General features: G+C 51.7%; 1 protein-coding gene across 1 annotated transcript in view; it reads left to right on the forward strand.

Annotated features, from left to right (window-relative positions):
- Positions 1–7480, forward strand: part of ITGA9 (integrin subunit alpha 9) — a 324287-nt gene that overhangs the window by 37900 nt on the left and 278907 nt on the right. The gene's annotated exons all lie outside the window — the stretch shown is intronic.

Below are 7480 nucleotides of genomic sequence, written 5' to 3' on the forward strand. Positions count from 1 at the left end.
TTTGCCCCCTCCCCGCCACGGGACCCCCTGGCTTCCCTCGCCCTCCCGCCTCACGGCAGCCGCTCCCCCTCAGCAGCCTCAACCGCCTCCTAGAAATGAGACAAAGAATGAGGTGCTCCTTTGCTCAGAACCTTCTGGTGTATTCCCAGTGCCCTTGCAGTAAAGTGCAGACTCCACACGGTCGCTGGGGCTTCCTGAGTTTCCAGCCTCACCTGTTAGGCGGCCTCCCGGCCTCCCCGGAGACCCGAGATGGCTGCTGGGGGTACGGGCCTCACCGGCAGCATTGGGCCAGAGGCCCCCACACGTGGCTCTGTTGTGCGCGAGGGCACGGTGCCCAGAGGAGTCTCTGGGGCCGAAGCTGTCCAGAATTTGAATCTGGGTTCATTCTGGCACATGGCGCTTCAAAGTGTTTGCCGTCTGACCACCCCTAGCGCGTGTCACTGTCCCTCCAGCCTCTCACCAGCAGGCTTGGGTTTTGTCATGAAAAAAGACACCTCATTTTGTTTTCATGTCCCTTTACCTGATTATTAGTGCAGTGTAGTGTTCTTCAAATATTGGCCATTTGTGTTTTTCCAGAAATTGCCTGTTTATGTTCTTGACCCATTGTTCTGGTTTGTCTCATTTTTAACAGATTTTTAGGCTCATATAAAATGGTTTCAACACTAAGTTCTTATTTCTTACTTATATGTATTGTAATTTTTTTTATCAGTCTGAATTTGCTTATGGTATCTTTAATGTACTGCCATCAAACATTCGTATTTGTTGGGGCCCCTGAGTGGCTTGGTTGGTTGAGCGTCCGACTCTTGATTTCAGCTCAGGTCATGATCTCACAGTTCATGGGATCGAGTCCCCTGTCAGGCTCTGCAGGGACAGCATGGAGCCTGTTCGGCTCCATGCTGTTTGGTTCTCTCTCTCTCTTTCTTTCTCTCTGCCCCAACCCCACTCGTGCACATGTGTGCTCACTCTCTCTCAAAATAAATAAACTTTAAAAAATAACGTTGGTAATTCTCTTTTTAATTTTTTGAGGCACCTCCACACTCTTCCAGAGTGATTGCACCAGTTTGCACCCACATTGTTGCAAATGGCAGGATTTCATGCTTTCTTGTTGCCAAGCAGTATTCCGTTGTATATACATACACATCTTCTTTATCCATTCATCAGTTGAAGGACATTTGGGCTCTTTCCATAAATTGGCTTTTGCTGATAGCACTGCTATAAGAAGCACTGGGGTGCGTGTGCCCCTTTAAATCAGCACTCCTGTATCCTTTGGATAAATTCCTAGTCGTGCAGTTGCCGCGACTGGAGAGTATTATACTAAGCGAAGCAAGTCAGTCAGAGAACGACGTATCATATATGATTTCACTCGTGAGGAATCTGAGAAGCTTAACAGGTGACCATAGGGGAAGGGAAGGAAAAATAAGATAAAAACAGAGAAGGAGGCAAACCATAAGCGACTCTGAAATACAGAGAACAAATGGAGGGTTGATGGCGGTGAGGGCTTTGTGGGGAGGGGAAGATGGGGGATGGGCACGGAGGAGGGCACTTGTTGGGATGAGCGCTGGGTGTTGTATGCAAGCGATGAATCACTGGAATGTACTCCTNCAGGGACAGCATGGAGCCTGTTCGGCTCCATGCTGTTTGGTTCTCTCTCTCTCTTTCTTTCTCTCTGCCCCAACCCCACTCGTGCACATGTGTGCTCACTCTCTCTCAAAATAAATAAACTTTAAAAAATAACGTTGGTAATTCTCTTTTTAATTTTTTGAGGCACCTCCACACTCTTCCAGAGTGATTGCNCTGTCAGGCTCTGCAGGGACAGCATGGAGCCTGTTTGGCTCCATGCTGTTTGGTTCTCTCTCTCTCTTTCTTTCTCTCTGACCCAACCCCACTCATGTGCACATGTGTGCTCACTCTCTCTCAAAATAAATAAACTTTAAAAAATAACGTTGGTAATTCTCTTTTTAATTTTTTGAGGCACCTCCACACTCTTCCAGAGTGATTGCACCAGTTTGCACCCACATTGTTGCAAATGGCAGGATTTCATGCTTTCTCGTTGCCAAGCAGTATTCCGTTGTATATACATACACATCTTCTTTATCCATTCATCAGTTGAAGGACATTTGGGCTCTTTCCATAAATTGGCTTTTGCTGATAGCACTGCTATAAGAAGCACTGGGGTGCGTGTGCCCCTTTAAATCAGCACTCCTGTATCCTTTGGATAAATTCCTAGTCGTGCAGTTGCCGCGACTGGAGAGTATTATACTAAGCGAAGCAAGTCAGTCAGAGAACGACGTATCATATATGATTTCACTCGTGAGGAATCTGAGAAGCTTAACAGGTGACCATAGGGGAAGGGAAGGAAAAATAAGATAAAAACAGAGAAGGAGGCAAACCATAAGCGACTCTGAAATACAGAGAACAAATGGAGGGTTGATGGCGGTGAGGGCTTTGTGGGGAGGGGAAGATGGGGGATGGGCACGGAGGAGGGCACTTGTTGGGATGAGCGCTGGGTGTTGTATGCAAGCGATGAATCACTGGAATGTACTCCTGGGACTACACTGTGTGTTAGCTAACTGGAGAATAAATTCAAAAAGAAAAGAGAGAGAGATTGAATGAATAAATAAACAAGTAAATAATGTTGGGGGGAAAAGTTTTGTCAAATCTGTCAATCATTTTCTCTCTGGATTCTAGACTTCTCAGAAAGGTCATCCCTCTCCTAAAAATACAAAATACCCACCTACATTTTCTTCCAGTGCTTTTACAGGTTTTTCTTTTTTAAGATGTATCTCTTTAATACATCTTGGATTTGTTTTTGCAAACATTATATGCTAGAAACAAACTCCACTGTCTTCCTAACTGTGTAGCTGCTTTTGCCCGTGTGGGTCTGCTAGCCAAGTTTTGTCGCCCCACTGATGTGAGCCACCACCCTGCCATATGCAGGCTCACACTCTTCTTCCATCGCTGTCGCACGTGTAGATAGTCTGTGGCTGCCGCTCCTCCAGCAAGGTCTCGCCGAGTCTAACCCCGCTCTGTAGGCGACGGGGAGCCACTGTGAGTCCACAGCAGGTGGCAGGCACCACGGACAGGAGNAGACACAAAACAACAGAGCAGGGATAAAACGTGATGAGAGGGATTGGAGAATATACGGCGGCGTCAGTGGGCTGGGTGGCCAGGGGCTGCGGGTTAGAGGAAGAAGGTTCCGAGCCGGGCGCTGGGTAACGCCGTCTAGAGAGCCGTCGGAGGCGGTAAACCGATGGGTGTGAGGTGGTGGAGGGGACACTCACGGTGTTTTTAGCAGAGAGCTGGGTCCGGGCCCCACAGCATTGCTAGCCCATCTCCGGGGTGCTGGGGGTGCTGGGGGTGCTGGGGTGCTCAGATGGAGCCGGGGGTGGGCTGTGGGGAGGGCGCCTCCNTCCTCTCCTGGCTGCCCTGGGCTGCGGCCCCCGTAAACAGGAGGTCTTTGAACTCACGGCCTCTCTTGTTTCTGGAACCCCAGCTGTTGGAGGCCGCGCAGGAAGTGTGGTCGAAGGGGTCGGGCCGCACTCTCCCCTCCCCTGCCCTCCCGCTGACCTCGTCCCCTGGGCTTGCTCTTGCTCTGGGCTCGGCTGTCCCCGCGCAGGGCGGGCAGCTGCTTCTGTGGCCTTCCGGGTATGGCCACGTTGCCCCCAAGGACGCCGGCCCAAAGTGCCCGCCTGACCTGAAGGTCTGTGACCCAGGGGTTACCAAAGCAGTTTGAGTTATGGGCACCACGTGGGTTTTAGCCGGTCACTGAGGATAAGGGAGAGCTTCCTGAGATCTTTATTTTTGTAGCTCAGGATGACAGGGACAGATCCTTGTGAGTGGCCAGAGGGGACGCGGCCAGCGCAGGGGCAGTGCGGGGGAGCCTGGGGACCCGCGGGTGAGGTCCGGGACACAGACCTCTGTGGTGGAGCCTCGGTGCCCAGCTGCCCCGCCCCCACCTCCGCTCGCCGCGCCCTCGGCCTCTCAGGCACGCCCACGCCCTGGGCTTCTGGAGGCTTCTGCTAACTCGTGTACCTGGGGAGGAGGCCACACTGTTGACGGGAGGGACGCTACCGTGAGTTGCGGTGTGGCCTCTGCCTTGAGGGAAGCTTGCGTTTCTGTGTGCCATCGGCATTGGCTGCCTCTGGGTGGCGGGGAGCTAAGCGTTGATGCCGTTTTCCTGGCGCTTGTAAGGACGGGTGCAGGCATCACCCCTAGTGAGCGGGAAACCAAGCACAGGAGCTGAGGAAGACCCGCCTCCCTGCGCCTCCCTGGGGGCCCCCGGCTCGGCTTCGGGTTCTCTAGTTTGCACCGAGGGCGGGGGCGCATGAGCACTAGGAGGACAGACACCTGGGGTTTTGAAGGGTTTTGAGGAGACGGGCGCCCGGGGGCTCAGTCAGGTGGGCGCCACTGCGGCTCAGGTCACGATCTCACGGTTCGTGGGTTCGAGCCCCGCGTCGGGCTCTGTGCTGTCAGCTCAGAGCCTGGAGCTGCTTCGGATTCTGTGTCTCCCCCTCTCTCTCTCTGACCCTCCCCTGCTCACACTGTCTCTCTCTCTCTCTCTCTCAGAAATAAATAAAACATTAAAAAGAATTTTAAAAAAAATAAAGGTTTTTGAGGAGAGGGGTTGCCTTGTCATAGACTCTTTGTAATGTTCGGGGGGGGCGGTACAGGGATACATTACACATACAGCTCTCAGGCTCTAAGCTGGATTTATTTATTTTATTTTTTAAATATATATTTTTTGAATATTTTACTTAAGTATCTGAGAGACAGAGGGGAAGACGGACTCCCAGGCAGGCTCTGTGCTGTCAGCGCACAGGAGCTCAGTCCTACAAACTGAGATCATGACCTGAGGCCCTGGTTTCGAAATCAAGAGTCGGATGTTTAGCTGACTGAGCCACTCGGGTGCCCCGATGCTGGATTGATTCTAAGTCATCAGAAAGCGACGTGCCTACCGCCTGGTGTCCCAGAGAGCCTCGCGGGGGTCTCTGGAATTGCTCGAGGCGTTGGCTTCTGAGGGGCTGTGGGTGGCTCAGCTCTGTGTGCGGTCTGCTCCGCGGGTATCCGGGATGGCGGTCTTTTTGTTCCTCCGTGCCCTGCGTGTTTGGACACCGATTCCAAATTCCTTTCTGAGCTCAAGCCCAAGGAAAAAGTCTCTCTCCTCTGATGAACTGATCATTTGTCTAACATTCCTTCTAGAACTAGCACGGTCCCTGCACAGAACAGATGGTCACGGGGGGCGGGACTTGATAAATTCACCCACACCTGCGTGTTTTCAGTGATGAGCTCTGAGTGTGGAAAGTGATATGCTCTTTGTCTTTTTAATTTTTTTAAATTTATTTTTGAGACAGAGACAGAGCATGAGCGGGGGAGGGTCAGAGAGCGAGGGAGACACAGAATCTGAAACAGGCTCCAGGCTCTGAGCTGTCAGCGCGGAGCCCGACGCGGGGCTCGAACCCTCAAACTGAGAGATCGCGAGCTGAGCTGAAGTCAGCCGTTCAGCCAGCAGAGCCCCCCAGGGCCCGGAAAGGGATATGCTTTTACCAAACACTGAGCCACCTCGGAGGGTCCGGCTTAGCGCAGTAGCTGAGAATGCAGTCTCGCTCCCGCCGTCCACCGTCTGAATCACCAGAAACAAGCCTTTCGGGCAGGATCTGGTGGCTTCCCTTCCACCTGTGCTCGCACAGGAGGGTCTTTCCCAAGCGGGCCCCAGCACGTGTGTTGTTCAGAGCACGGCCCGGTGCCGCCGCGGCCCCACGCCTGCTCTCCTGCCCACGCGCCCTTCTTCTTTTCTTGCTCTTTAGATGGTGCGGGTCTTTTCAGACATTTGCGCTCTGGGAATTCAGCGGGAATTTACGAATTGTCAGCAGACAGAGGCCTTGAAGCGAGATCTAACCTCAGGGACCTGATGGAAAGCTGCAGCTCCTGACGGCGTTGAGGCCAGCTGTGCAGGGAGGGTCACCCTGAAGGACGTTTCTGAGATAGAGCCGCGTGTGGGGCCCCAAGGGCCCAGGGCGGGTGGAGGCAGGAGTGCGTGGCCTGCTCCTTGGGCGTTTTTGGACAGCCGAGCGGTTTCCGTTAAAGTTGTCTCGGTTTGAACCCTTTTGGATAGAATTTTTTGTCTAAAATATTTTGTATGTTTCTGGATCGCCTTCCCGTGGAAATGCCAGACAAAGGGACTTCGTTGGTCTGTGTATCTAGTATAAGCTTCCATATGTAATAGTTGGTGCTTTGTATTATTGAAGGAAAAATTCATGATTTTGTTAGGAAAATAAGTTTTATCGATTCTCAGTGCAGCGTAGACACTTTGGAAAATATGGGTAATCGAGGGACGCCATTGCCCGCTGGGGAAGGAAGGAAGGGGAGCCTCCGCGGGGTGGTGCAGTGGACCCGAGGATGCAGTGGGCGCTGCCCTCCGTACGGCCTCCATTTGGAGCAGTGTGCGTTTTCGGAGGGGACTTCCTTGTCAGTGTCCAGTCATTGTTCTGGAACTTTGAAAAACACACAAAGAATTTTAGGGATGAGAGACAGAGAGATGGGGCGCCTGGGTGGCTCACTTGGTTAAAGCTTCAGCTCGCGTCAGGATCTCACAGTCCATGGAGTTTAAGCCCCACGTGGTGCTCTGCACTGGCAGTGAGGAGCCTTCTCCGTCTCTCCCTCTGCCCTTCCCCACTTGCACTCTCTCTCTCTCAAAATAAATAAATAAACTTAAAAAGGAGAGAGGATGACAGAAGAAGGGAGGGATTCCTGTAACCCTTATCACCCAGTGGAAAAAACCATAAACGTTTGGGGCTTACCCTTCTGGTCTTTGTCTTGTCTGGCTGTGTGCTTATGTTTTCCTTTTATAAAACACGACCATAGCTTATATCCTGTTTGGCCTGTTCTTATTAACCTAGCGCTTTGTGAGTCTGTCTCAGTGCTGTTAGATCTCCAGTATTTTTATCACTGCAGGATTCTGTGCAATTGGATGTACCATGATTTAGAATTCCAGCTGATAGACATTTCGGTCATTTCCACTTCCTTTACCACAGTGATGATGCCTCTTCTTGTGGGTGAAACCACGCTGTTGTCCACACTGGCTCCCTTCGATAGGTACATCATTTGGGAGCCCTTGGACCTCTCATCAGTACGGCTCATTAGATGGTTTTGTAGCACAGACCTGCTCTCGGCCCCGTTGAAGGTGCAGAGCCACTTGCTCCCACCCCGAATGCTGGAGACCACTGTGTTTTTGTGTTTCTAAGTCTGCTTTTTTTTTTTTAAGTTATTTATCTATTTTGAGAGAGAATGAGAAAGAGTACAAACAGGGGAGAGAGAGAGAGGGAGGGAGGGAGAGAGAGAAAGAAAGAGAGAACGAGAGAAAGAAAGAAAGAATCCCAAGCAGGCCCCTTTGTGTCAGCACAGAGCCCAGTGTAGGGCTTGAACTCGCAAACCATGAGATCACGACCTGAGCTGAATCTAAGAGACGCTTCACTACCCAGAC

This window comes from Crocuta crocuta, unplaced genomic scaffold (genome assembly GCF_008692635.1).
Source record: "Crocuta crocuta isolate KB4526 unplaced genomic scaffold, BGI_CrCroc_1.0 scaffold541, whole genome shotgun sequence".
NCBI lineage: Eukaryota > Metazoa > Chordata > Mammalia > Carnivora > Hyaenidae > Crocuta > Crocuta crocuta.